The following is a 23938-nucleotide window of genomic DNA, read 5'->3' on the forward strand; positions in this document are numbered from 1 at the left end:
ATGCAATGGAATTTGATCGAACCTCTCCCTAATTCGAAAGAGAGATGTAAACCTCTCCTTTTGGTTGGTTTTCCTTCACAATGTGTTCAAATATGTATGTATGTGCGTGTGTGGGTGTTTTTTGTTTGTTTGAGAAGGGGGCGGGGAGGGTGACAGTAATGAAGACGACTCAGCTTTCCTTTACACTTAACATGTTCTGCAACCTTTCTTCCACAATGGAAGTAGTGTTGGGATGTGTTCTAAAAACTCAAGTCATACTTCCTTTTGGAGAGAGCACTTTTGGTTGGGATATGTTTTAAAAACTTTTCTTTCTGTGCAAGCTTCATGATAAATCGGCAGTATTTATCTAAGTGATTAGACTTTGAACAATCTATTTCATTTTAACATGCTATTGAAGATGAAATAAATTTCCTCCCAGCCAAATTACTGTGCAGATTTAGATCTGTTAGCAAAGAATGGAATAAGAGGATAAGTTGTCCAAGGTTCGCCATCAAACAAAGTCAGTATTTTCCAGGGCATCCCTGGCTTTTCTTCTTCATATTTTTATTTATGGTTGTATATTTTTGTTGATTTTACTCCCAATTGTCTCAATTGTACATTTAATATTTTTGTTATTGAGTTTGTATTGTTATATGACACTCACTAAAGGATTTTTGTCTTAGGGATTTATTTTTGCTTTCTAGGAAGTTAAATTGCAAATTCCAAATAAATATTGGGAAAATAGTCATTAAATAACTTTTATGACATGAAGGTGAAAGAATACTGTCATTATTAAGTTTTAAGTTCCTTTTACCGTATTACATTTTTAGAGCCAAATTAATTAGTTTGTTTACTTTTTTTGTTATTAATATTTGTTATTGATTTTTTTTGTGAAAAATATTCTTATTGAAATATAAATTATTGTTATTTTATATTTTTTGAAATGTAGGGGCCGATCAATTTATGATGGCAGAGATATAATAACAAGCTCTTGTTTGAAAATGGAATTATAACTCGAGGGCTAGGCTCTACTTTTAGCATATGCTTGGACAAAATACTCTTAAAAGTAGTTTTGTTGCTAATAAATTTTTATTTCACTTATAAATGATAAAGAGAAAGTTAGCTTACAATTAAAGCAGGTCGTGACAGAATCACAATGTAGTTTATTATGAGTATTCTATAATGATCCGTTTGGATTGAAGGGGAAGGAAAGGAAGTAAAGGGCAAGTAAATTAGAGTTGGTTTAAAATTAGTCTATTTTCAGTTAATTCTCCTCCACTCCCCTTCTTCCTCCCTCCCCCTCAATTCAAATAGGCCTTAATAGTGTTTTTTATGTGTCTTATGCAAATAATTCTAAGATACTTCCAGGGTATATTGATGCGGTACTTCCTCATTTTGCATTAATGGTGGATCATATTATAGTTATTATATATATATTGAAATGCAGTGGCTGATCAATTTATCACGGTAGAGATATAATAGCAAGCTTTGGTTTGAAAAATAAAATGGAATTATAGACTCTAGGGCTAGGCTCTGCTTTTTAGCATATGTTTGACAAAATACTTTTAAGGTCATGCTAACGAGTACTCTTAGGGCAATAGTTAATAATCCATTTTAAGAAAGTTTTGATACCACTTTTATGAGAAATGAAAAAAGTTGTCAAAACATTAAAATTTTTTTTTCTCATAAAAATTTTCTTTAAATGGATTGTTAACCAGTGCTCTAAGGGCATTCGTTAGCATTTCCCATACTTTTAAAAGTAGTTTTGTTGCCAATAAATTTTTGTTTCACTTATAAATGATATAGAGAAAGTTAGCTTACAATTAAAGCAAGTTGTGATAGAATCAAAATGTTGTTTACCATGAATATTCTCTAATAGTGCTTTTTATGTATCTTATACGAGTAATTCTTAAATACTCTTAAAATATAGTGACTAAATAATGGATCCTATTAACTAAATACATAATGAACTCGAGTGTGTCTGATATTTTTTTGCCTTACACAGTCAGCATAATGGTCAATAAAAAAGCCTACATGTTTTTGCTAAACATATTACCATGATAATGATAATAATCATGATAATAATTGCCATTTTGGTCCAAACATTTAACTTGTGTCAAAATGATTCTCAAAATTTCATATATGTTAGTTTAGTCTTTAATCCTTTAACAGTATTAAAACAGTCCACGCTATTAAGTAGCTGCTAGAAAAAATTAACGTGTCTAACTATGATATTAAAATATTGTTGATACCCATTTTCATGACAGATTTCCTATAAGCCCGATTTGGCCAAGCTCAACTTTCTTGGGCCAAATCCATGCATTTTATTTTATTTTATCTTTTTAAGCATGACCCAAGCTCATGTTACATATTGGAAAAATTGAAGTAGTGTGGTTTGGAGGGTATGGGTTGGTTCATTTTAGACTTTTTGAATGCGCTCAACCCAAGTGTGCTACCAAATGAGCAAGGGACGCTAGTAGCACTTCAAGCTGATGGAAGAGGTTTTGTACCCAAAACTTTCACTCTAAAAGAGTTTTTATGCTTTGCCTAACTGTAGCCCAAAGTTTCTGCACTAGCCCATTTTTGCCTTTAAAACATAATTAGCTCTCATTAGTCAACTCCAACTGCTAGCCCTCACTTAGGTAAGCCTCCCAAGAGTCTAAAACAACTAAAAATGGGGAGACAATGGGGGCTCAATTAAATCTTTTTCAAATTATGCATAAAGCAAATTAACTCTTTTACCCAACTAAAGCAAGTCTGAGCCAAACATCAATTTAGCACCTTGAAGGCCCATAGCCTCATCTTAGCCTAAAACCCAGTCATTATGGACACCTAAAAACTGCTATAAAACTCTCCATTCAGCTCAAAACCAAGCCAGTCACATTTTACTCACAAAAGCTGAAACTTTAGAGCAAAAATCCATTTAGGCAGCTAACATTCTCACAATTCTAAAATCAGGGGTGGAAATATGGGTACAAGGAAACCTTCCCTCTCTTTCTCACAACTTTTCTCAATTTCTGATTATCATTGATTGTGGGTCAAAGTTTTTGACCGATTGTGTTTTTAAGCATTTTGATTTCTTTCTTGTTAAAGTACCATTAGCCTTTATTTACCAAATATTGAAATTTTAGGCTTGATACTCTTTACAAATAATTACTTTTAAAGAACACAAGAGGAGATTTAGGTAGTTCTCACATTTTAGGCCCATGTCGCAAAAACGTCTGAAACATATGATATTGATGCCACCTAGGTTGCCACGTGGGTTGCCATGTGGCCTCAATGTAAGGGGTAAGGGGGTGGAACAATTTATCTACGAATACAATCAAGTCACATATCTAAATTCCTACCATGTTTAAATGTCAACTTATACACGAATCAAGAATTGAGACTTAAGTAAAGTGTGGATTTTGAGTATAAGAAGGGGTTTGTCCTTAAAATTATTTCAAAAAGAAAAACCTTAAATCAAGCATGTTAAATTCTTATAAAAGATTCGGATGCAACGATGCACTTTAACACCACATATACAGGTGCAACTTGAGGGCTTTCGCGGATTTCCAGATTGAGATCGAGATCGCCGCGACGCGTTGGTGCCCAAACTGAGATTGGCGGCCCATATTTTTGGTCTAGGGCAGACTAAGCCCGCGAAGCGAGTGTGCTGGGCCGCCATAAACAATAAGCCCAACAAAAAAAATAAAAAATGCGAAGAAAAAGAAAAGGGTGCAAAACGAGGACATCCCAGGAGGTCACCCATCCTAGTATTACTTTCACCTAAACACGCTTCACAGCGGAGTTCTGATGGGATTCAGTGCATTTGTGTTGGTATGATCGCACCCATCAGCAAAAGCGTGTTAAATTCTAATAAAGGATCCGGATGCAACAATGCACTCTAACACCATATACACAGGTGCAACTTGAGGGGCTTCTACAGATTTCGAGATCGAGATTGCCGCGATGTGTTAGAGCCCAAACCGAGATCGGTGGCCCGTGTTATTGGTCAAGGGGAGACTAAGCCCGCGATGTGAGCGTGCTGGGCCGACGTAAACGAGAAACCCGACGAAAGAAATAAAAAATGCGAAGAAAAAGAAAGGGGTGCAACAAGAGGACATCCCAGGAGGTCACATATCCTAGTACTACTCTGGCCTAAACACGCTTCACCGTGGAGTTTTGATGGGATTCGGTGCATTAGTTTTGGTATGATCGCACCCATCAGCATAAGTGCGTTAAATTCTTATAAAGGATCCGGATGCAACGATGCACTATATGCACAGGTGCAACCCGAGCGGCTTCCGCAAATTTTGAGATCGAGATCGCCGCGACGCGTTGGCGCCCAAACCAAGATCGGCGGCCCGTATTTTTGGTCAGGGGCAGACTAAGCCCACGAAGCGAGCGTGTTGGGCCGACGTAAACCAGAAACCCGACGAAAGAAATAAAAAAAGTGAAGAAAAAGAACGGGGTGCAACACGAGGACTTCGCATGAGGTCACCCATCCTAGTACTACTCTCGCCTAAACACGCATCACTGCGGAGTTTTGATGGGATTCAGTGCATTAGTGTTGGTATGATCGCACCTATCAGCATAAGCGTGTTAAATTCTTATAAAGGATCCGGAAGCAACGATGCACTCTAACACCACATACAAAGGAGCAACTCGAGGGGCTTCAGCGAAATTCGAGATTGAGATCGGCGCGATGCGTTGGCGCCTAAATCGAGATCAGCGGCTCGTATTTCTGGTCAGGGGCAGCCAAAGCCCCAGAAGCGAGCATGCCGGGCCGATGTAAACGAGAAACTTGATGAAAGAAATAAAAAATGCGAAGAAAAAGAAAGGGGTGCAACATGAGGACATCCTAGGAGGTCAACTATCCTAGTACGACTGTCGCCTAAACGAGCTTCACAGCGGAGTTTTGAAGGGATTCGGTGCATTAGTGTTGGTATTATCACACCCATCAGCATAGGCGCGTTAAATTCTTATAAAGGATTCAGATGCAACGATGCACTTTAACACCATATAAACAGGTGCAACCCGAGAGCCTTCTGCGGATTTTAAGATCGAGATCGCCGCGATGCCTTGGCCCTAAACTGAGATCGGCGGCCCGTATTTCTGGTCTGGGGCAAACTAAGCCTGCGAAGCGAGCGTGCTGGGCCGACGTAAACGAGAAACCAGACGAAAGAAACAAAAAATGCGAAGAAAAAGAAAGGGGTGCAACACGAGGACTTCCCAAGTGGTCACCCATCTAAGTACTACTCTGGCCTAAACACGCTTCACTGCAGAGTTCTGATGGGATTTGGTGCATTTGTGTTGGTATGAGAGCATAAGTGTGTTAAATTCTTTTAAAGGATCCGGATGCAACGCTGCACTCTAACACCACATACACAAGAGCAACCCGAGGGGCTTCCGCAGATTTCAAGATCGAGATCGGCGCGACGTGTTGGTGCCCAAAAATAGATTGGCGGCTCGTATTTTTGGTCAGGGGAAGACAAAGCCCGCGAAGCGTGCATGCTAGGCTGACGTAAACGAGAAGCCCGACGGAAGAAATAAAAAAAATGCAAAGAAAAAGAAAGGGGTGCAACACGAGGACTTCCCAGGAGGTAACCCATCCTAGTACTACTCTCGCCCAAACGCGCTTAACTGCGGAGTTCTAATGGGATTCGGTGCATTAATGTTGCTATGATCGCACCCATTAGCATAAGCGCATTAAATTCTTATAGAGGATCCGGATACAACGATGCACTTTAACACCACCGCATACACAGGTGAAACCCGAGGGGCTATTGCGGATTTTTCGAGATCGAGATCGTCACGACACTTCAGCTACACATATTTTTGGTCTGGGCAGACTAAGCCCGCGAAGCGAGTGTCCTGGCCCGACATAAATGATAAGCCCGATGGAAGAAATAAAAAAAAATGCGAAGTAAAAGAAAGGGGTGCAACACGAGGACTTCCCAGGAGGTCACCCATCCTAGTACTACTCTCGCCCGAACACGCTTATCTGCGATATTCTGATGGAATCTGGTGCATTAGTGTTGGTATGATCGCACCCATTAGCATAAGCGCCTTTAATTCTTATAAAGGATTCGGATGCAACGAGGCACTTCAACACCGCCGCAAAGACAAGCGCAACCCGAGGGGCTTCAGCGAATTTTTCGATATTGGCATTGCCGCGACGCTTTGGCTCCCCGAATTTTTGGTCTGGGGCAGACTAAGCTCGCGAAGCGAGCGTCCTCGGCTGACGTAAACGAAAAGCCCAACGGAAGAAATAAAAAAAATGCGAAGAAAAAGAAAGGGGTGCAATATGAGGACTTCCCAGGAGGTCACCCATCCTAGTACTACTCTCGCCCAAACACGCTTATCTGCGATATTCTGATGGGATCCGGTGCATTAGTGTTGGTATGATCGCACCTATCAGCATAAGCGCATTTAATTCTTATAAAGGATCCGGATGCAACGACGCACTTTAACAGCACCGCATACAGAGGCGTAACCCGAGGGGCTTCCGCAAATTTTTGGAGATCGGCATCGTTGCGATGCTTTGGCGCCTCGTATTTTTGGTCTGGGGCAGACTAAGCTCGTGAAAGGAGCGTCTTGGGCCAACGTAAACGATAAGCCCAACGGAAGAAATAAAAAAAAATGCGAAGAAAAAAAAAGGGGTGCAATATGAGGACTTCCCAGGAGGTCACCTATCCTAGTTATATTCTTGCCCAAACACACTTAACTGCAGTGTTTTGATGGGATCCGGTACATTACTGTTGGTATGATCGCACCCATTAGCATATGCGCCATTAATTCTTATACAGGATCCGGATGCAACTACGCACGTTAACACCACCGCATACACAGGAGCAACACGAGGGGCTTCCGCGGATTTTTTGAGATCGGCATCGTTGCGACGTTTTGGTGCCCCGTATTTTTGGACTGGGGGAGATTAATCCCGCGAAGTGAGCGTCTTGGGCCGACGTAAACGATAAGCCCGATTGAGGAAATTAAAAAACAAAAGCGAAGAAAAAGAAAGGGGTGCAACACGAGGACTTCCCAGGAGGTCACCCATCCTAGTACTACTCTCGCCCAAACACGCTTAACTGCGGAGTTCTGATGGGATCTGGTGCATTAGTGTTGGTATGATCGCACCCAATAGCTTTAGCGCGTTTAATTCTTATAAAGGATACGGATGCAGCGACGCACTTGAACACCACCGCGTGCACAGGTTCAACCCGAGGGGCTTCCGCGGATTTTTCGAGATCGACATCGCCCAGACGCTTTGGCGCCCCGTATTTTTGGTCCGTGGCAGACTAAGCCCGCGAAGCGAGCGTCCTGGGCCGAGGTGAACGACAAGCCCGACGGAAGAAATAAAATAAAACGCGATGAAAAAGAAAGGGGTGCAACACGAGGACTTCCCAGGAGGTCACCCATCCTAGTAGTACTATCGCCCAAACACGCTTAACTGCGGAGTTCTGATGGGATCTGGTGCATTAGTGTTGGTATGATCGCACCCAATAGCTTAAGCGCGTTTAATTCTTATAAAGGATACGGATGCAGCGACGCACTTTAACACCACCGCGTGCACAGGTTCAACCCGAGGGGCTTCCGCGGATTTTTCGAGATCGACATCGCCCCGACGCTTTGTCGCCCCGTATTTTTGGTCCGGGGCAGACTAAGCCCGCGAAGCGAGAGTCCTGTGCCGACGTGAACGATAAGCCCGACGGAAGAAATAAAAATAGAACGTGAAGAAAGAGAAAGGGGGGCAACACGAGGACTTCCCAGGAGGTCACCCATCCTAGTACTACTCTCGCCCAAACACGCTTAACTGCGGAGTACTGATGGGATCCGGTGCACTACTGTTGGTATGATCGCACGTATTAGCATATGCTCCATTAATTCTTATACAGGATCCGGATGCAACTACGCACGTTAACACCACCGCATGCACAGGAGCAACACGAGAAACTTCCGCGGATTTTTGGAGATCGGCATCGTTGCGACATTTTGGTGCCCCGTATTTTTGGACTGGGGGAGATTAATCCCGCGAAGTTAGCGTCCTGGGCCGACGTAAACGATAAGCCCGACGAAAGAAAAAAAAAGCAAAGGAAAAGAAAGGGGTGCAACACGAGGACTTCACAAGAGGTCACCCATCCTAGTACTACTCTCGCCGAAACATGCATAACTGCGAAGTTCTGATGGGATTCGGTGCATTACTGTTGGTATGATCGCGCCCATCAGCATAAGCGCGTTTAATTCCTATAAAGGATCCGGATGCAACGACGGACTTTAACACCACCGCATACACAGGTGCAACCCGAGGGGCTTCCGAGGATTTTTCGTGATCGACATCGCCCCGACGCTATGGCGTCCCGTATTTTTGGTCCGGGGCAAACTAAGCCCGCGAAGCGAGCGTCCTGGGCCGACGTGAACGATAAGCCCGACAGAAGAAATAAAAAGAAATAAAATAAAACGCGAAGAAAAAGAAAGGGGTGCTACACGAGGACTTCCCAGGAGGTCACCCATCCTAGTACTACTCTCGCCCAAACACGCTTAACTGCGGAGTTCTGATGGGATCCGGTGCATTAGTGTTGGTATGATCGCATCCATCAGCATAAGCGCGTTTAATTCTTATAAAGGATCCGGATGCAGCGACGCACTTTAACACCACCGCATACACAAGTGCAACCCGAGGGGCTTCCGCGGATTTTTCGTGATCGACATCTCCCGACGCTTTGGCGCCCCGTAATTTTTGTCCGGGGCAGACTAAGCCTGTGAAGCGAGCGTCCTGGGCCGACGTGAACGATAAGCCCGACGGAAGAAATAAAAAGAAATAAAATAAAACGCGAAGAAAAAGAAAGGGGTGCAACACGAGGACTTCCCAGGAGGTCACCCATCCTAGTACTACTCTCGCCCAAACACGCTTAACTGCGGAGTTCTGATGGGATCCGGTGCATTAGTGTTGGTATGATCGCACCCATCAGCATAAGCGCGTTTAATTCTTATAAAGGATCCGGATGCAGCGACGCACTTTAACACCACCGCTTACACAGGTGCAACCCGAGGGGCTTCCGCGGATTTTTCGAGATCGACATCGCCCCGACGCTTTGGCGCCCCGTATTTTTGGTCCGGGGCAGACTAAGCCCGCGAAGCGAGCGTCCTGGGCCGACGTGAACGATAAGCCCGACGGAAGAAATAAAAAGAAATAAAATAAGACGCGAAGAAAAAGAAAGGGGTGCAACACGAGGACTTCCCAGGAGGTCACCCATCCTAGTACTACTCTCGCCCAAACACGCTTAACTGCGGAGTTCTGATGGGATCCGGTGCATTAGTGTTGGTATGATCGCACCCATCAGCATAAGCGCGTTTAATTCTTATAAAGGATCCGGATGCAGCGACGCACTTTAACACCACCGCATACACAGGTGCAACCCGAGGGGCTTCCGCGGATTTTTCGAGATCGACATCGCCTCGACGCTTTGGCGCCCCGTATTTTTGGTCCGGGGCAGACTAAGCCCGCGAAGCGAGCGTCCTGGGCCGACGTGAACGATAAGCCCGACGGAAGAAATAAAAAGAAATAAAATAAAACGCGAAGAAAAAGAAAGCGATGCTACACGAGGACTTCCCAGGAGGTCACCCATCCTAGTACTACTCTCGCCCAAACACGCTTAGCTGGGGAGTTCTGATGGGATCCGGCGCATCGGTGTTGGTATGATCGCACCCATCAGCATAAGCGCGTTTAATTCTTATAAAGGATACGGATGCAGCGACGCACTTTAACACCACCGCATACACAGGTGCAACCCGAGGGGCTTCCGCGGATTTTTTGAGATCGACATCGCCACGACGCTTTGGCGTCCCGTTTTTTGGTCCGGGGCAGACTAAGCCCGCGAACCGAGCATCCTGGGCCGATCTGAACGATAAGCCCGACGGAAGAAATAAAAAGAAATAAAATAAAACGCGAAGAAAAAGAAAGCGATGCTACACGAGGACTTCCCAGGAGGTCACCCATCCTAGTACTACTCTCGCCCAAACACGCTTAACTGCGGAGTTCTGATGGGATCCGGTGCATTAGTGTTGGTATGATCGCACCCATCGGCATAAGCGCGTTTAATTCTTATAAAGGATCCGGATGCAGCGACGCACTTTAACACCACCGCATACACAGGTGCAACCCGAGGGGCTTCCGCGGATTTTTCGAGTTCGACATCTCCCGACGCTCTGGCGCCACGTAATTTTTGTCCCGGGCAGACTAAGCCTGTGAAGCGAGCGTCCTGGGCCGACGTGAACGATAAGCCCGACAGAAGAAATAAAAAGAAATAAAATAAAACGCGAAGAAAAAGAAAGGGGTGCAACACGAGGACTTCCTAGGAGGTCACCCATCCTAGTACTACTGTCGCCCAAACACGCTTAACTGCGGAGTTCTGATGGGATCCGGTGCATTAGTGTTGGTATGATCGCACCCATCAGCATAAGCGCGTTTAATTCTTATAAAGGATCCGGATGCAGCGACGCACTTTAACACCACCGCATACACAGGTGCAACCCGAGGGGCTTCTGCGGATTTTTCGAGATCGACATCGCCCCGACGCTTTGGCGCCCCGTATTTTTGGTCCGGGGCAGACTAAGCCCGCGAAGCGAGCGTCCTGGGCCGACGTGAACGATAAGCCCGACGGAAGAAATAAAAAGAAATAAAATAAGACGCGAAGAAAAAGAAAGGGGTGCAACACGAGGACTTCCCAGGAGGTCACCCATCCTAGTACTACTCTCGCCCAAACACGCTTAACTGCGGAGTTCTGATGGGATCCGGTGCATTATTGTTGGTATGATGGCATCCATCAGCATAAGCGCGTTTAATTCTTATAAAGGATCCGGATGCAGCAACGCACTTTAACACCACCGCATACACAAGTGCAACCCGAGGGGCTTCCGCAGATTTATCGAGATCGACATCGCCTCGACGCTTTGGCGCCACGTATTTTTGGTCCGGGGCAGACTAAGCCCGCGAAGCGAGCGTCTTGTGCCGACGTGAACGATAAGCCTGACGGAAGAATTAAAATAAAACGCGAAGAAAAAGAAAGGGGTGCAACACGAGGACTTCCCAGGAGGTCACCCATCCTAGTACTACTCTCGCCCAAACACGCTTAACTGCGGAGTTCTGATGGGATCCGGTGCATTAGTGTTGGTATGATCGCACCCATCAGCATAAGCGCGTTTAATTCTTATAAAGGATCCGTATGCAGCGACGCACTTTAACACCACCGCATACACAGGTGCAACCCGAGGGGCTTCCACGGATTTTTCGAGATCGACATCGCCTCGACGCTTTGGCGCCCCGTATTTTTGGTCCAGGGCAGACTAAGCCCGCGAAGCGAACGACCTGGGCCGACGTGAACGATAAGCCCGGCGGAAGAAATAAAAAGAAATAAAATAAAACACGAAGAAAAAGAAAGGGGTGCAACACGAGGACTTCCCAGGAGGTCACCCATCCTAGTACTACTGTCGCCCAAACACGCTTAACTGCGGAGTTCTAATTGGATTCGGTGCATTACTGTTGGTATGATCGCGCCCATCAGCATAAGCGCGTTTAATTCCTATAAAGGATCCGGATGCAACGACGCACTTTAACACCACCGCATACACAAGTGCAACCCGAGGGGCTTCCGAGGATTTTTCGTGATCGACATCGCCCCGACGCTATGGCGTCCCGTATTTTTGGTCCGGGGCAAACTAAGCCCGCGAAGCGAGCGTCCTGGGCCGACGTGAACGATAAGCCCGACAGAAGAAATAAAATAAGACGCGAAGAAAAAGAAAGGGGTGCAACACGAGGACTTCCCAGGAGGTCACCCATCCTAGTACTACTCTCGCCCAAACACGCTTAACTGCGGAGTTCTGATGGGATCCGGCGCATCGGTGTTGGTATGATCGCACCCATCAGCATAAGCGCGTTTAATTCTTATAAAGGATACGGATGCAGCGACGCACTTTAACACCACCGCATACACAGGTGCAACCCGAGGGGCTTTCGCGGATTTTTCGAGATCGACATCGCCTCGACGGTTTGGCGCCCCGTATTTTTGGTCCGGGGCAGCCTAAGCCCGCGAAGGGAGCGTCCTGGGCCGACGTGAACGATAAGCCCGACGGAAGAAATAAAAAGAAATAAAATAAGACGCGAAGAAAAAGAAAGGGGTGCAACACGAGGACTTCCCAGGAGGTCACCCATCCTAGTACTACTCTCGCCCAAACACGCTTAACTGCGGAGTTCTGATGGGATCCGATGCATCAGTGTTGGTATGATGGCATCCATCAGCATAAGCGCGTTTAATTCTTATAAAGGATCCGGATGCAGCGACGCACTTTAACACCACCGCATACACAGGTGCAACCCGAGGGGCTTCCGCGGATTTTTCGAGATCGACATCGCCCCGACGATTTGTCGCCCCGTATTTTTGGTCCGGGGCAGACTAAGCCCGCGAAGCGAGCGTCCTGGGCCGACGTGAACGATAAGCCCGGCGGAAGAAATAAAAACAGAACGCGAAGAAAAAGAAAGGGGTGCAACACGAGGACTTCCCAGGAGGTCACCCATCCTAGTACTACTCTCGCCCAAACACGCTTAACTGCGGAGTTCTGATGGGATCCGGTGCATTAGTGTTGGTATGATCGCACCCATCGCATAAGCGCGTTTAATTCTTATAAGGGATCCGGATGCAGCGACGCACTTTAACACCACCGCATACACAAAAGTGCAACCCGAGGGGCTTCCGCGGATTTTTCGAGATCGACATCGCCCCGACGCTTTGTCGCCCCGTATTTTCGGTCCGGCGTACTAAGCCCGCGAAGCGAGCGTCCCGGGCCGACGTGAACGATAAGCCCGGCGGAAGAAATAAACAGAACGCGAAGAAAAAGAAAGGGGTGCAACACGAGGACTTACCAAGAGGTCTCCCGTCCTAGTAATACTCTCTCCCACACTCGCTTAACTGCGGAGTTTTGTTGGGATCCGGTGCATTAGTGTTGGTATGATCGCACCCATCAGCATAAGCGCGTTTAATTCTTATAAGGGATCCGGATGCAGCGACGCACTTTAACACCACCGCATACACAAAAGTGCAACCCGAGGGGCTTCCGCGGATTTTTCGAGATCGACATCGCCCCGACTTTTTGTCGCCCGTTATTTTTGGTCCTTGGCATACTAAGCCCGCTAAGCGAGCGTCCCGGGCCGACGTGAACGATAAGCCCGGCGGAAGAAATAAAACACAACGCGAAGAAAAAGAAATGGGTGCAACACGAGGACGTCCCATGAGGTCACCCATCCTAGTACTACTCTCTCCCAAACCAGATTAAACGAGGAGTTCTGATGGGATCCGGTGCATTAGTGTTGGTATGATCGCACCCATCAAAGATAAGCGCGTTTAATTCTTATAAGGGATCCGGATGCAGCGACGCACTTTAACACCACCGCATACACAAAAGGTGCAACCCGAGGGGCTTCCGCGGATTTTTCGAGATCGACATCGCCCCGACGCTTTGTCGCCCCGTATTTTTGGTCCGGCGTACTAAGCCCGCGAAGCGAGCGTCCCGGGCCGACGTGAACGATAAGCCCGGCGGAAGAAATAAAAACAACGCGAAGAAAAAGAAAGGGGTGCAACACGAGGACTTCCCAGAGGTCACCCATCCTAGTACTACTCTCGCCCAAACACGCTTAACTCGCGGAGTTCGATGGGATCCGGTGCATTAGTGTTGGTATGATCGCACCCATCAGCATAAGCGCGTTTAATTCTTATAAGGGATCCGGATGCAGCGACGCACTTTAACACCACCGCATACACAAGTGCAACCCGAGGGGCTTCCGCGGATTTTTCGAGATCGACATCGCCCCGACGCTTGTCGCCCCGTATTTTTGGTCCGGCGTACTAAGCCCGCGAAGCGAGCGTCCCGGGCCGACGTGAACGATAAGCCCGGCGGAAGAAATAAAAACAACGCGAAGAAAAAGAAAGGGGTGCAACACGAGGACTTCCCAGAGGTCACCCATCCTAGTACTACTCTCGCCCAAACACGCTTAACTCGCGGAGTTCGATGGGATCCGTGCATTTGTGTTGGTATGATCGCACCCATCAGCATAAGCGCGTTTAATTCTTATAAGGGATCCGGATGCAGCGACGCACTTTAACACCACCGCATACACACGTGCAACCCGAGGGGCTTCCGCGGATTTTTCGAGATCGACATCGCCCCGACGCTTTGTCGCCCCGTATTTTTGGTCCGGCGTACTAAGCCCGCGAAGCGAGCGTCCCGGGCCGACGTGAACGATAAGCCCGGCGGAAGAAATAAAAACAGAACGCGAAGAAAAAGAAAGGGGTGCAACACGAGGACTTCCCAGAGGTCACCCATCCTAGTACTACTCTCGCCCAAACACGCTTAACTCGCGGAGTTCGATGGGATCCGGTGCATTAGTGTTGGTATGATCGCACCCATCAGCATAAGCGCGTTTAATTCTTATAAGGGATCCGGATGCAGCGACGCACTTTAACACCACCGCATACACAGGTGCAACCCGAGGGGCTTCCGCGGATTTTTCGAGATCGACATCGCCCCGACGCTTTGTCGCCCCGTATTTTTGGTCGGGTGATTAATTTGAGGTCTTAGGTTTGGTCCTGGGACGACGTGAACGATAAGCCCGGCGGAAGAAATAAAAACAGAACGCGAAGAAAAAGAAAGGGGTGCAACACGAGGACTTCCCTTGAGGTCACCCATCCTAGTACTACTCTCGCCCAAACACACTTAATCGCGGAGTTCGATGGGATCCGGTGCATTAGTGTTGGTATGATCGCACCCATCGCATAAGCGCGTTTAATTCTTATAAGGGATCCGGATGCAGCGACGCACTTTAACACCACCGCATACACAGTGCAACCCGAGGGGCTTCCGCGGATTTTTCGAGATCGACATCGCCCCGACGCTTTGTCGCCCCGTATTTTTGGTCCGGCGTACTAAGCCCGCGAAGCGAGCGTCCCGGGCCGACGTGAACGATAAGCCCGGCGGAAGAAATAAAAACAACGCGAAGAAAAAGAAAGGGGTGCAACACGAGGACTTCCCGTGAGGTCACCCATCCTAGTACTACTCTCGCCCAAACACGCTTAATCGCGGAGTTCGATGGGATCCGTGCATTAGTGTTGGTATGATCGCACCCATCAAAGATAAGCGCGTTTAATTCTTATAAGGGATCCGGATGCAGCGACGCACTTTAACACCACCGCATACACAAAAGTGCAACCCGAGGGGCTTCCGCGGATTTTTCGAGATCGACATCGCCCCGACGCTTTGTCGCCCCGTATTTTTGGTCCGGCGTACTAAGCCCGCGAAGCGAGCGTCCCGGGCCGACGTGAACGATAAGCCCGGCGGAAGAAATAAAAACAGAACATGAAGAAAAAGAAAGGGGTGCAACACGAGGACTTCCCAGGAGGTCACCCATCCTAGTACTACTCTCGCCCAAACACGCTTAACTCGGAGTTCGATGGGATCCGTGCATTAGTGTTGGTATGATCGCACCCATCGCATAAGCGCGTTTAATTCTTATAATGGATCCGGATGCAGCGACGCACTTTAACACCACCGCAAAAACAGTAGCAACCCCAGGGGCTTCCGCGGATTTTTCGAGATCGACATCGCCCCGACGCTTTGTCGCCCCGTATTTTTGGTCCGGCGTACTAAGCCCGCGAAGCGAGCGTCCCGGGCCGACGTGAACGATAAGCCCGGCGGAAGAAATAAAAACAACGCGAAGAAAAAGAAAGGGGTGCAACACGAGGACTTCCCAGAAGGTCACCCATCCTAGTACTACTCTCGCCCAAACACGCTTAATCGCGGAGTTCGATGGGATCCGTGCATTAGTGTTGGTATGATCGCACCCATCGCATAAGCGCGTTTAATTCTTATAAGGGATCCGGATGCGCCGACGCACTTTGACACCACCGCATACACAGTGCAACCCGAGGGGCTTCCGCGGATTTTTCGAGATCGACATCGCCCCGACGCTTTGTCGCCCCGTATTTTTGGTCCGGCGTACTCAGCCCGCCCAGCGAGCGTCCCGGGCCGACGTGAACGATAAGCCCGGCGGAAGAAATAAAAACAACGCGAAGAAAAAGAAAGGGGTGCAACACGAGGACTTCCCGTGAGGTCACCCATCCTAGTACTACTCTCGCCCAAACACGCTTAACTCGCGGAGTTCGATGGGATCCGGTGCATTAGTGTTGGTATGATCGCACCCATCAGCATAAGCGCGTTTAATTCTTATAACGCATCCGGATGCAGCGAATCACTTTAACAACACCGCATACAAAAGTGCAACCCGAGGGGCTTCCGCGGATTTTTCGAGATCGACATCGCCCCGACGCTTTGTCGCCCCGTATTTTTGGTCCGCGGACGACTACGCCCGCGACGCGAGCGTCCTGGGCCGACGTGAACGATAAGCCCGGCGGAAGAAATAAAAACACAACTCGAAGAAAAATAAAGGGGTGCAACACGAGGACTTCCCAGAGGTCACCCATCCTAGTACTACTCTCGCCCAAACACGCTTAATCGCGGAGTTCGATGGGATCCGGTGCATTAGTATTAGTATGATCTCACCCATCGCATAAGCGCGTTTAATTCTTATAAGGGATCCGGATGCAGCGACGCACTTTAACACCACCGCATACACAAAAGTGCAACCCGAGGGGCTTCCGCGGATTTTTCGAGATCGACATCGCCCCGACGCTTTGTCGCCCCGTATTTTTGGTCCGGCGTACTAAGCCCGCGAAGCGAGCGTCCCGGGCCGACTTGAACGATTAGCCCGGCGGTATAAATAAAAACTTTACGCGAAGAAAAAGAAAGGGGTGCAACACGAGGACTTCCCATGAGGTCACCCATCCTAGTACTACTCTCGCCCAAACACGCTTAACTGCGGAGTTCCGATGGGATCCGGTGCATTAGTGTTGGTATGATCGCACCCATCAAAGATAAGCGCGTTTAATTCTTATAAGGGATCCGGATGCAGCGACGCACTTTAACACCACCGCATACACAGTGCGACCCGAGGGGCTTCCGCGGATTTTTCGAGATCGACATCGCCCCGACGCTTTGTCGCCCCGTATTTTTGGTCCGGCGTACTAAGCCCGCGAAGCGAGCGTCCCGGGCCGACGTGAACGATAAGCCCGGCGGAAGAAATAAAAACAACGCGAAGAAAAAGAAAGGGGTGCAACACGAGGACTTCCCAGAGGTCACCCATCCTAGTACTACTCTCGCCCAAACACGCTTAATCGCGGAGTTCGATGGGATCCGGTGCATTAGTGTTGGTATGATCGCACCCATCGCATAAGCGCGTTTAATTCTTATAAGGGATCCGGATGCAGCGACGCACTTTAACACCACCGCATACACAAAAGTGCGACCCGAGGGGCTTCCGCGGATTTTTCGAGATCGACATCGCCCCGACGCTTTGTCGCCCCGTATTTTTGGTCCGGCGTACTAAGCCCGCGAAGCGAGCGTCCCGGGCCGACGTGAACGATAAGCCCGGCGGAAGAAATAAAAACAACGCGAAGAAAAAGAAAGGGGTGCAACACGAGGACTTCCCGTGAGGTCACCCATCCTAGTACTACTCTCGCCCAAACACGCTTAATCGCGGAGTTCGATGGGATCCGTGCATTAGTGTTGGTATGATCGCACCCATCAAAGATAAGCGCGTTTAATTCTTATAAGGGATCCGGATGCAGCGACGCACTTTAACACCACCGCATACACAGTGCAACCCGAGGGGCTTCCGCGGATTTTTCGAGATCGACATCGCCCCGACGCTTTGTCGCCCCGTATTTTTGGTCCGGCGTACTAAGCCCGCGAAGCGAGCGTCCCGGGCCGACGTGAACGATAAGCCCGGCGGAAGAAATAAAAACAACGCGAAGAAAAAGATAGGGGTGCAACCCGAGGACTTCCCACGAGGTCACCCATCCTAGTACTACTCTCGCCCAAACACGCTTAATCGCGGAGTTCGATGGGATCCGGTGCATTAGTGTTGGTATGATCGCACCCATCAGCATAAGCGCGTTTAATTCTTATAAGGGATCCGGATGCAGCGACGCACTTTAACACCACCGCATACACAGCACCAACCCGAGGGGCTTCCGCGGATTTTTCGAGATCGACATCGCCCCGACGCTTTGTCGCCCCGTATTTTTGGTCCGGCGTACTAAGCCCGCGAAGCGAGCGTCCCGGGCCGACGTGAACGATAAGCCCGGCGGAAGAAATAAAAACAACGCGAAGAAAAAGAAAGCCGTCCAACACGAGGTCTTCACATGAGGTCACCCATCCTTGTACTACTCTCGCCAAAAAACCCTTAACTCCGGAGTTCTGATGGGATCCGGTGCATTAGTGTTGGTATGATCGCACCCATCAGCATAAGCGCGTTTAATTCTTATAAGGGATCCGGATGCAGCGACGCACTTTAACACCCGACAAAAAAGCTCCAAACCGAGGGGCTTCCGCGGATTTTTCGAGATCGACATCGCCCCGACGCTTTGTCGCCCCGTATTTTTGGTCCGGGCGTACTAAGCCCGCGAAGCGAGCGTCCTAGGCCGACGTGAACGATAAGCCCGGCGGAAGAAATAAAAACAAAACGCGAAGAAAAAGAAAGGGGTGCAACACGAGGACTTCCTGTGAGGTCACCCATCCTAGTACTACTCTCGCCCAAACACGCTTAATCGCGGAGTTCGATGGGATCCGGTGCATTAGTGTTGGTATGATCGCACCCATCGCATAAGCGCGTTTAATTCTTATAAGGGATCCGGATGCAGCGACGCACTTTAACACCACCGCATACACAAAAGTGCGACCCGAGGGGCTTCCGCGGATTTTTCGAGATCGACATCGCCCCGACGCTTTGTCGCCCCGTATTTTTGGTCCGGCGTACTAAGCCCGCGAAGCTAGCGTCCTTGGCCGACGTGAACGATAAGCCCGGCGGAAGAAATAAAAACACAACGCGAAGAAAAAGAAAGGGGTGCAACACGAGGACTTCCCAGAGTTCACCCATCCTAGTACTACTCTCGCCCAAACACGCTTAATCGCGGAGTTCGATGGGATCCGTGCATTAGTGTTGGTATGATCGCACCCATCAGCATAAGCGCGTTTAATTCTTATAAGGGATCCGGATGCAGCGACGCACTTTAACACCACCGCATACACAGGTGCAACCCGAGGGGCTTCCGCGGATTTTTCGAGATCGACATCGCCCCGACGCTTTGTCGCCCCGTATTTTTGTTCCGGGTGTTAAGAAGTGAGCTATTCGTTCGTCCTGGGCCGACGTGAACGATAAGCCCGGCGGAAGAAATAAAAACAGAACGCGAAGAAAAAGAAAGGGGTGCAACACGAGGACTTCCCAGGAGTTCACCCATCCTAGTACTACTCTCGCCCAAACACGCTTAACTCGCGGAGTTCGATGGGATCCGGTGCATTAGTGTTGGTATGATCGCACCCATCAGCATAAGCGCGTTTAATTCTTATAAGGGATCCGGATGCAGCGACGCACTGTGACACCAGCGCTTACACTTGTGCAACCCGAGGGGCTTCCGCGGATTTTTCGAGATCGACATCGCCCCGACGCTTTGTCGCCCCGTATTTTTGGTCCGGCGTACTAAGCCCGCGAAGCGAGCGTCCCGGGCCGACGTGAACGATAAGCCCGGCGGAAGAAATAAAAACAACGCGAAGAAAAAGAAAGGGGTGCAACACGAGGACTTCCCGCAGGTCACCCATCCTAGTACTACTCTCGCCCAAACACGCTTAATCGCGGAGTTCGATGGGATCCGGTGCATTAGTGTTGGTATGATCGCACCCATCGCATAAGCGCGTTTAATTCTTATAAGGGATCCGGATGCAGCGACGCACTTTAACACCACCGCATACACAGTGCAACCCGAGGGGCTTCCGCGGATTTTTCGAGATCGACATCGCCCCGACGCTTTGTCGCCCCGTATTTTTGGTCCGGCGTACTAAGCCCGCGAAGCGAGCGTCCCGGGCCGACGTGAACGATAAGCCCGGCGGAAGAAATAAAAACAACGCGAAGAAAAAGAAAGGGGTGCAACACGAGGACTTCCCGCAGGTCACCCATCCTAGTACTACTCTCGCCCAAACACGCTTAATCGCGGAGTTCGATGGGATCCGGTGCATTAGTGTTGGTATGATCGCACCCATCGCATAAGCGCGTTTAATTCTTATAAGGGATCCGGATGCAGCGACGCACTTTAACACCACCGCATACACAAAGTGCAACCCGAGGGGCTTCCGCGGATTTTTCGAGATCGACATCGCCCCGACGCTTGTCGCCCCGTATTTTTGGTCCGGCGTACTAAGCCCGCGAAGCGAGCGTCCCGGGCCGACGTGAACGATAAGCCCGGCGGAAGAAATAAAAACAACGCGAAGAAAAAGAAAGGGGTGCAACACGAGGACTTCCCGTGAGGTCACCCATCCTAGTACTACTCTCGCCCAAACACGCTTAACTCGCGGAGTTCGATGGGATCCGGTGCATTAGTGTTGGTATGATCGCACCCATCAGCATAAGCGCGTTTAATTCTTATAAGGGATCCGGATGCAGCGACGCACTTTAACACCACCGCATACACAAAAGTGCAACCCGAGGGGCTTCCGCGGATTTTTCGAGATCGACATCGCCCCGACGCTTGTCGCCCCGTATTTTTGGTCCGGCGTACTAAGCCCGCGAAGCGAGCGTCCCGGGCCGACGTGAACGATAAGCCCGGCGGAAGAAATAAAAACAACGCGAAGAAAAAGAAAGGGGTGCAACACGAGGACTTCCCAGAGGTCACCCATCCTAGTACTACTCTCGCCCAAACACGCTTAACTCGCGGAGTTCGATGGGATCCGGTGCATTAGTGTTGGTATGATCGCACCCATCGGCATAAGCGCGTTTAATTCTTATAAGGGATCCGGATGCAGCGACGCACTTTAACACCACCGCATACACAAAAGTGCAACCCGAGGGGCGTCCGCGGATTTTTCGAGATCGACAGCGCCCCGACGCGTTGTCGCCCCGTATTTTTGGTCCGGCGTACTAAGCCCGCGAAGCGAGCGTCCCGGGCCGACGTGAACGATAAGCCCGGCGGAAGAAATAAAAACAACGCGAAGAAAAAGAAAGGGGTGCAACACGAGGACTTCCTGTGAGGTCACCCATCCTAGTACTACTCTCGCCCAAACACGCTTAATCGCGGAGTTCGATGGGATCCGGTGCATTAGTGTTGGTATGATCGCACCCATCCGCATAAGCGCGTTTAATTCTTATAAGGGATCCGGATGCAGCGACGCAGTTTAACACCACCGAATACACAAAAGTGCAACCCGAGGGGCTTCCGCGGATTTTTCGAGATCGACATCGCCCCGACGCTTTGTCGCCCCGTATTTTTGGTCCGGCGTACTAAGCCCGCGACGCGAGCGTCCCGCGCCGACGTGAACGATAAGCCCGGCGGAAGAAATAAAAACAGAACGCGAAGAAAAAGAAAGGGGTGCAACACGAGGACTTCCCGGGAGGTCACCCATCCTAGTACTACTCTCGCCCAAACACGCTTAACTCGCGGAGTTCGATGGGATCCGGTGCATTAGTGTTGGTATGATCGCACCCATCAGCATAAGCGCGTTTAATTCTTATAAGGGATCCGGATGCAGCGACGCACTTTAACACCACCGCATACACAGTGCAACCCGAGGGGCTTCCGCGGATTTTTCGAGATCGACATCGCCCCGACGCTTTGTCGCCCCGTATTTTTGGTCCGTGGCAGACTAAGCCCGCGAAGAGACCGTCCTGGCCCGACGTGAACGATAAGCCCGGCGGAAGAAATAAAAACAGAACGCGAAGAACAAGAAAGGGGAGCAACACGAGGAATTCCCAGGATGTCACCAATCCTAGTACTACTCTCGCCCAAACACGCTTAATCGCGGAGTTCGATGGGATCCGGTGCATTAGTGTTGGTATGATCGCACCCATCGCATAAGCGCGTTTAATTCTTATAAGGGATCCGGATGCAGCGACGCACTTTAACACCACCGCATACACAAAAAGTGCAACCCGAGGGGCTTCCGCGGATTTTTCGAGATCGACATCGCCCCGACGCTTTGTCGCCCCGTATTTTTGGTCCGGCGTACTAAGCCCGCGAAGCGAGCGTCCCGGGCCGACGTGAACGATAAGCCCGGCGGAAGAAATAAAAACAACGCGAAGAAAAAGAAAGGGGTGCAACACGAGGACTTCCCAGAGGTCACCCATCCTAGTACTACTCTCGCCCAAACACGCTTAATCGCGGAGTTCGATGGGATCCGTGCATTAGTGTTGGTATGATCGCACCCATCGCATAAGCGCGTTTAATTCTTATAAGGGATCCGGATGCAGCGACGCACTTTAACACCACCGCATACACAAAAGTGCAACCCGAGGGGCTTCCGCGGATTTTTCGAGATCGACATCGCCCCGACGCTTTGTCGCCCCGTATTTTTGGTACGGCGTACTAAGCCCGCGAAGCGAGCGTCCCGGGCCGACGTGAACGATAAGCCCGGCGGAAGAAATAAAAACAACGCGAAGAAAAAGAAAGGGGTGCAACACGAGGACTTCCTGTGAGGTCACCAATCCTAGTACTACTCTCGCCCAAACACGCTTAATCGCGGAGTTCGATGGGATCCGGTGCATTAGTGTTGGTATGATCGCACCCATCGCATAAGCGCGTTTAATTCTTATAAGGGATCCGGATGCAGCGACGCACTTTAACACCACCGCATACACAAAAGTGCAACCCGAGGGGCTTCCGCGGATTTTTCGAGATCGACATCGCCCCGACGCTTTGTCGCCCCGTATTTTTGGTCCGGCGTACTAAGCCCGCGAAGCGAGCGTCCCGGGCCGACGTGAACGATAAGCCCGGCGGAAGAAATAAAAACAACGCGAAGAAAAAGAAAGGGGTGCAACACGAGGACTTCCCAGAGGTCACCATTCCTAGTACTACTCTCGCCCAAACACGCTTAATCGCGGAGTTTCGATGGGATCCGGTGCATTAGTGTTGGTATGATCGCACCCATCGCATAAGCGCGTTTAATTCTTATAAGGGATCCGGATGCAGCGACGCACTTTAACACCACCGCATACACAAAAGTGCAACCCGAGGGGCTTCCGCGGATTTTTCGAGATCGACATCGCCCCGACGCTTTGTCGCCCCGTATTTTTGGTCCGGCGTACTAAGCCCGCGAAGCGAGCGTCCCGGGCCGACGTGAACGATAAGCCCGGCGGAAGAAATAAAAACAACGCGAAGAAAAAGAAAGGGGTGCAACACGAGGACTTCCCAGAGGTCACCCATCCTAGTACTACTCTCGCCCAAACACGCTTAACTCGCGGAGTTCGATGGGATCCGTGCATTAGTGTTGGTATGATCGCACCCATCGCATAAGCGCGTTTAATTCTTATAAGGGATCCGGATGCAGCGACGCACTTTAACACCACCGCATACACAAAAGTGCAACCCGAGGGGCTTCCGCGGATTTTTCGAGATCGACATCGCCCCGACGCTTGTCGCCCCGTATTTTTGGTCCGGCGTACTAAGCCCGCGAAGCGAGCGTCCCGGGCCGACGTGAACGATAAGCCCGGCGGAAGAAATAAAAACGTAACGCGAAGAAAAAGAAAGGGGTGCAACACGAGGACTTCCCAGAGGTCACCCATCCTAGTACTACTCTCGCCCAAACACGCTTAATCGCGGAGTTCGATGGGATCCGGTGCATTAGTGTTGGTATGATCGCACCCATCGCATAAGCGCGTTTAATTCTTATAAGGGATCCGGATGCAGCGACGCACTTTAACACCACCGCATACACAAAAGTGCAACCCGAGGGGCTTCCGCGGATTTTTCGAGATCGACATCGCCCCGACGCTTTGTCGCCCCGTATTTTTGGTCCGGCGTACTAAGCCCGCGAAGCGAGCGTCCCGGGC

The 23938-nt window shown here is 49.6% G+C and overlaps 44 non-coding genes and 10 pseudogenes across 44 annotated transcripts; all 54 read right to left on the reverse strand.

Annotated features, from left to right (window-relative positions):
• Positions 1-3693: 3693 nt before the first annotated feature.
• On the reverse strand, positions 3694-3812 carry LOC142637699 (5S ribosomal RNA; annotated as a pseudogene).
• A 617-nt stretch (positions 3813-4429) lies between these two features.
• LOC142637683 (5S ribosomal RNA) lies at positions 4430-4548 on the reverse strand (annotated as a pseudogene).
• Positions 4549-5172: 624 nt separating this feature from the next.
• LOC142637692 (5S ribosomal RNA) lies at positions 5173-5291 on the reverse strand (annotated as a pseudogene).
• Positions 5292-5536: 245 nt separating this feature from the next.
• On the reverse strand, positions 5537-5655 carry LOC142637636 (5S ribosomal RNA). The gene has a single exon (XR_012844792.1). It is a non-coding gene; the product is annotated as a 5S ribosomal RNA (ribosomal RNA).
• A 242-nt stretch (positions 5656-5897) lies between these two features.
• On the reverse strand, positions 5898-6016 carry LOC142637655 (5S ribosomal RNA). The gene has a single exon (XR_012844809.1). It is a non-coding gene; the product is annotated as a 5S ribosomal RNA (ribosomal RNA).
• Positions 6017-6258: 242 nt separating this feature from the next.
• LOC142637664 (5S ribosomal RNA) lies at positions 6259-6377 on the reverse strand. The gene has a single exon (XR_012844817.1). It is a non-coding gene; the product is annotated as a 5S ribosomal RNA (ribosomal RNA).
• A 243-nt stretch (positions 6378-6620) lies between these two features.
• On the reverse strand, positions 6621-6739 carry LOC142637703 (5S ribosomal RNA; annotated as a pseudogene).
• Positions 6740-6984: 245 nt separating this feature from the next.
• Positions 6985-7103, reverse strand: LOC142637544 (5S ribosomal RNA). The gene has a single exon (XR_012844704.1). It is a non-coding gene; the product is annotated as a 5S ribosomal RNA (ribosomal RNA).
• A 243-nt stretch (positions 7104-7346) lies between these two features.
• On the reverse strand, positions 7347-7465 carry LOC142637591 (5S ribosomal RNA). Its single transcript, XR_012844748.1, has one exon. It is a non-coding gene; the product is annotated as a 5S ribosomal RNA (ribosomal RNA).
• Positions 7466-7709: 244 nt separating this feature from the next.
• LOC142637641 (5S ribosomal RNA) lies at positions 7710-7828 on the reverse strand. The gene has a single exon (XR_012844797.1). It is a non-coding gene; the product is annotated as a 5S ribosomal RNA (ribosomal RNA).
• A 238-nt stretch (positions 7829-8066) lies between these two features.
• Positions 8067-8185, reverse strand: LOC142637668 (5S ribosomal RNA). The gene has a single exon (XR_012844821.1). It is a non-coding gene; the product is annotated as a 5S ribosomal RNA (ribosomal RNA).
• Positions 8186-8438: 253 nt separating this feature from the next.
• LOC142637568 (5S ribosomal RNA) lies at positions 8439-8557 on the reverse strand. Its single transcript, XR_012844726.1, has one exon. It is a non-coding gene; the product is annotated as a 5S ribosomal RNA (ribosomal RNA).
• Positions 8558-8809: 252 nt separating this feature from the next.
• LOC142637780 (5S ribosomal RNA) lies at positions 8810-8928 on the reverse strand. Its single transcript, XR_012844904.1, has one exon. It is a non-coding gene; the product is annotated as a 5S ribosomal RNA (ribosomal RNA).
• A 253-nt stretch (positions 8929-9181) lies between these two features.
• On the reverse strand, positions 9182-9300 carry LOC142637507 (5S ribosomal RNA). The gene has a single exon (XR_012844668.1). It is a non-coding gene; the product is annotated as a 5S ribosomal RNA (ribosomal RNA).
• Positions 9301-9553: 253 nt separating this feature from the next.
• Positions 9554-9672, reverse strand: LOC142637639 (5S ribosomal RNA). The gene has a single exon (XR_012844795.1). It is a non-coding gene; the product is annotated as a 5S ribosomal RNA (ribosomal RNA).
• Positions 9673-9924: 252 nt separating this feature from the next.
• Positions 9925-10043, reverse strand: LOC142637581 (5S ribosomal RNA). The gene has a single exon (XR_012844738.1). It is a non-coding gene; the product is annotated as a 5S ribosomal RNA (ribosomal RNA).
• A 252-nt stretch (positions 10044-10295) lies between these two features.
• LOC142637579 (5S ribosomal RNA) lies at positions 10296-10414 on the reverse strand. Its single transcript, XR_012844737.1, has one exon. It is a non-coding gene; the product is annotated as a 5S ribosomal RNA (ribosomal RNA).
• A 253-nt stretch (positions 10415-10667) lies between these two features.
• Positions 10668-10786, reverse strand: LOC142637587 (5S ribosomal RNA). Its single transcript, XR_012844744.1, has one exon. It is a non-coding gene; the product is annotated as a 5S ribosomal RNA (ribosomal RNA).
• Positions 10787-11029: 243 nt separating this feature from the next.
• LOC142637518 (5S ribosomal RNA) lies at positions 11030-11148 on the reverse strand. The gene has a single exon (XR_012844679.1). It is a non-coding gene; the product is annotated as a 5S ribosomal RNA (ribosomal RNA).
• A 253-nt stretch (positions 11149-11401) lies between these two features.
• On the reverse strand, positions 11402-11520 carry LOC142637672 (5S ribosomal RNA). The gene has a single exon (XR_012844825.1). It is a non-coding gene; the product is annotated as a 5S ribosomal RNA (ribosomal RNA).
• A 243-nt stretch (positions 11521-11763) lies between these two features.
• LOC142637547 (5S ribosomal RNA) lies at positions 11764-11882 on the reverse strand. The gene has a single exon (XR_012844707.1). It is a non-coding gene; the product is annotated as a 5S ribosomal RNA (ribosomal RNA).
• A 253-nt stretch (positions 11883-12135) lies between these two features.
• On the reverse strand, positions 12136-12254 carry LOC142637585 (5S ribosomal RNA). Its single transcript, XR_012844742.1, has one exon. It is a non-coding gene; the product is annotated as a 5S ribosomal RNA (ribosomal RNA).
• A 244-nt stretch (positions 12255-12498) lies between these two features.
• LOC142637530 (5S ribosomal RNA) lies at positions 12499-12617 on the reverse strand. The gene has a single exon (XR_012844691.1). It is a non-coding gene; the product is annotated as a 5S ribosomal RNA (ribosomal RNA).
• Positions 12618-12858: 241 nt separating this feature from the next.
• Positions 12859-12977, reverse strand: LOC142637694 (5S ribosomal RNA; annotated as a pseudogene).
• A 245-nt stretch (positions 12978-13222) lies between these two features.
• Positions 13223-13341, reverse strand: LOC142637700 (5S ribosomal RNA; annotated as a pseudogene).
• Positions 13342-13585: 244 nt separating this feature from the next.
• LOC142637622 (5S ribosomal RNA) lies at positions 13586-13703 on the reverse strand. The gene has a single exon (XR_012844779.1). It is a non-coding gene; the product is annotated as a 5S ribosomal RNA (ribosomal RNA).
• A 239-nt stretch (positions 13704-13942) lies between these two features.
• On the reverse strand, positions 13943-14059 carry LOC142637675 (5S ribosomal RNA). The gene has a single exon (XR_012844828.1). It is a non-coding gene; the product is annotated as a 5S ribosomal RNA (ribosomal RNA).
• Positions 14060-14301: 242 nt separating this feature from the next.
• On the reverse strand, positions 14302-14419 carry LOC142637623 (5S ribosomal RNA). Its single transcript, XR_012844780.1, has one exon. It is a non-coding gene; the product is annotated as a 5S ribosomal RNA (ribosomal RNA).
• A 244-nt stretch (positions 14420-14663) lies between these two features.
• On the reverse strand, positions 14664-14781 carry LOC142637633 (5S ribosomal RNA). The gene has a single exon (XR_012844789.1). It is a non-coding gene; the product is annotated as a 5S ribosomal RNA (ribosomal RNA).
• A 238-nt stretch (positions 14782-15019) lies between these two features.
• Positions 15020-15136, reverse strand: LOC142637665 (5S ribosomal RNA). The gene has a single exon (XR_012844818.1). It is a non-coding gene; the product is annotated as a 5S ribosomal RNA (ribosomal RNA).
• Positions 15137-15381: 245 nt separating this feature from the next.
• On the reverse strand, positions 15382-15497 carry LOC142637611 (5S ribosomal RNA). Its single transcript, XR_012844767.1, has one exon. It is a non-coding gene; the product is annotated as a 5S ribosomal RNA (ribosomal RNA).
• A 239-nt stretch (positions 15498-15736) lies between these two features.
• Positions 15737-15853, reverse strand: LOC142637658 (5S ribosomal RNA). The gene has a single exon (XR_012844812.1). It is a non-coding gene; the product is annotated as a 5S ribosomal RNA (ribosomal RNA).
• A 238-nt stretch (positions 15854-16091) lies between these two features.
• On the reverse strand, positions 16092-16210 carry LOC142637592 (5S ribosomal RNA). Its single transcript, XR_012844749.1, has one exon. It is a non-coding gene; the product is annotated as a 5S ribosomal RNA (ribosomal RNA).
• Positions 16211-16454: 244 nt separating this feature from the next.
• Positions 16455-16571, reverse strand: LOC142637686 (5S ribosomal RNA; annotated as a pseudogene).
• Positions 16572-16814: 243 nt separating this feature from the next.
• LOC142637537 (5S ribosomal RNA) lies at positions 16815-16933 on the reverse strand. Its single transcript, XR_012844697.1, has one exon. It is a non-coding gene; the product is annotated as a 5S ribosomal RNA (ribosomal RNA).
• Positions 16934-17173: 240 nt separating this feature from the next.
• Positions 17174-17290, reverse strand: LOC142637647 (5S ribosomal RNA). Its single transcript, XR_012844801.1, has one exon. It is a non-coding gene; the product is annotated as a 5S ribosomal RNA (ribosomal RNA).
• A 241-nt stretch (positions 17291-17531) lies between these two features.
• Positions 17532-17648, reverse strand: LOC142637666 (5S ribosomal RNA). The gene has a single exon (XR_012844819.1). It is a non-coding gene; the product is annotated as a 5S ribosomal RNA (ribosomal RNA).
• Positions 17649-17888: 240 nt separating this feature from the next.
• On the reverse strand, positions 17889-18006 carry LOC142637630 (5S ribosomal RNA). The gene has a single exon (XR_012844786.1). It is a non-coding gene; the product is annotated as a 5S ribosomal RNA (ribosomal RNA).
• Positions 18007-18246: 240 nt separating this feature from the next.
• LOC142637676 (5S ribosomal RNA) lies at positions 18247-18365 on the reverse strand. The gene has a single exon (XR_012844829.1). It is a non-coding gene; the product is annotated as a 5S ribosomal RNA (ribosomal RNA).
• Positions 18366-18606: 241 nt separating this feature from the next.
• Positions 18607-18724, reverse strand: LOC142637634 (5S ribosomal RNA). Its single transcript, XR_012844790.1, has one exon. It is a non-coding gene; the product is annotated as a 5S ribosomal RNA (ribosomal RNA).
• A 243-nt stretch (positions 18725-18967) lies between these two features.
• On the reverse strand, positions 18968-19083 carry LOC142637690 (5S ribosomal RNA; annotated as a pseudogene).
• Positions 19084-19327: 244 nt separating this feature from the next.
• Positions 19328-19446, reverse strand: LOC142637618 (5S ribosomal RNA). The gene has a single exon (XR_012844774.1). It is a non-coding gene; the product is annotated as a 5S ribosomal RNA (ribosomal RNA).
• Positions 19447-19686: 240 nt separating this feature from the next.
• LOC142637659 (5S ribosomal RNA) lies at positions 19687-19803 on the reverse strand. The gene has a single exon (XR_012844813.1). It is a non-coding gene; the product is annotated as a 5S ribosomal RNA (ribosomal RNA).
• Positions 19804-20041: 238 nt separating this feature from the next.
• Positions 20042-20158, reverse strand: LOC142637660 (5S ribosomal RNA). Its single transcript, XR_012844814.1, has one exon. It is a non-coding gene; the product is annotated as a 5S ribosomal RNA (ribosomal RNA).
• Positions 20159-20397: 239 nt separating this feature from the next.
• On the reverse strand, positions 20398-20516 carry LOC142637593 (5S ribosomal RNA). Its single transcript, XR_012844750.1, has one exon. It is a non-coding gene; the product is annotated as a 5S ribosomal RNA (ribosomal RNA).
• Positions 20517-20757: 241 nt separating this feature from the next.
• On the reverse strand, positions 20758-20875 carry LOC142637624 (5S ribosomal RNA). Its single transcript, XR_012844781.1, has one exon. It is a non-coding gene; the product is annotated as a 5S ribosomal RNA (ribosomal RNA).
• A 242-nt stretch (positions 20876-21117) lies between these two features.
• On the reverse strand, positions 21118-21235 carry LOC142637635 (5S ribosomal RNA). The gene has a single exon (XR_012844791.1). It is a non-coding gene; the product is annotated as a 5S ribosomal RNA (ribosomal RNA).
• A 244-nt stretch (positions 21236-21479) lies between these two features.
• LOC142637590 (5S ribosomal RNA) lies at positions 21480-21598 on the reverse strand. The gene has a single exon (XR_012844747.1). It is a non-coding gene; the product is annotated as a 5S ribosomal RNA (ribosomal RNA).
• A 243-nt stretch (positions 21599-21841) lies between these two features.
• Positions 21842-21959, reverse strand: LOC142637646 (5S ribosomal RNA). Its single transcript, XR_012844800.1, has one exon. It is a non-coding gene; the product is annotated as a 5S ribosomal RNA (ribosomal RNA).
• A 242-nt stretch (positions 21960-22201) lies between these two features.
• Positions 22202-22317, reverse strand: LOC142637679 (5S ribosomal RNA; annotated as a pseudogene).
• Positions 22318-22558: 241 nt separating this feature from the next.
• LOC142637670 (5S ribosomal RNA) lies at positions 22559-22676 on the reverse strand. The gene has a single exon (XR_012844823.1). It is a non-coding gene; the product is annotated as a 5S ribosomal RNA (ribosomal RNA).
• Positions 22677-22917: 241 nt separating this feature from the next.
• On the reverse strand, positions 22918-23035 carry LOC142637681 (5S ribosomal RNA; annotated as a pseudogene).
• A 241-nt stretch (positions 23036-23276) lies between these two features.
• LOC142637669 (5S ribosomal RNA) lies at positions 23277-23393 on the reverse strand. The gene has a single exon (XR_012844822.1). It is a non-coding gene; the product is annotated as a 5S ribosomal RNA (ribosomal RNA).
• Positions 23394-23635: 242 nt separating this feature from the next.
• On the reverse strand, positions 23636-23752 carry LOC142637648 (5S ribosomal RNA). Its single transcript, XR_012844802.1, has one exon. It is a non-coding gene; the product is annotated as a 5S ribosomal RNA (ribosomal RNA).
• Positions 23753-23938: the final 186 nt, after the last annotated feature.

This window comes from Castanea sativa, chromosome 5, assembly GCF_040712315.1.
Source record: "Castanea sativa cultivar Marrone di Chiusa Pesio chromosome 5, ASM4071231v1".
Lineage (NCBI taxonomy): Eukaryota > Viridiplantae > Streptophyta > Magnoliopsida > Fagales > Fagaceae > Castanea > Castanea sativa.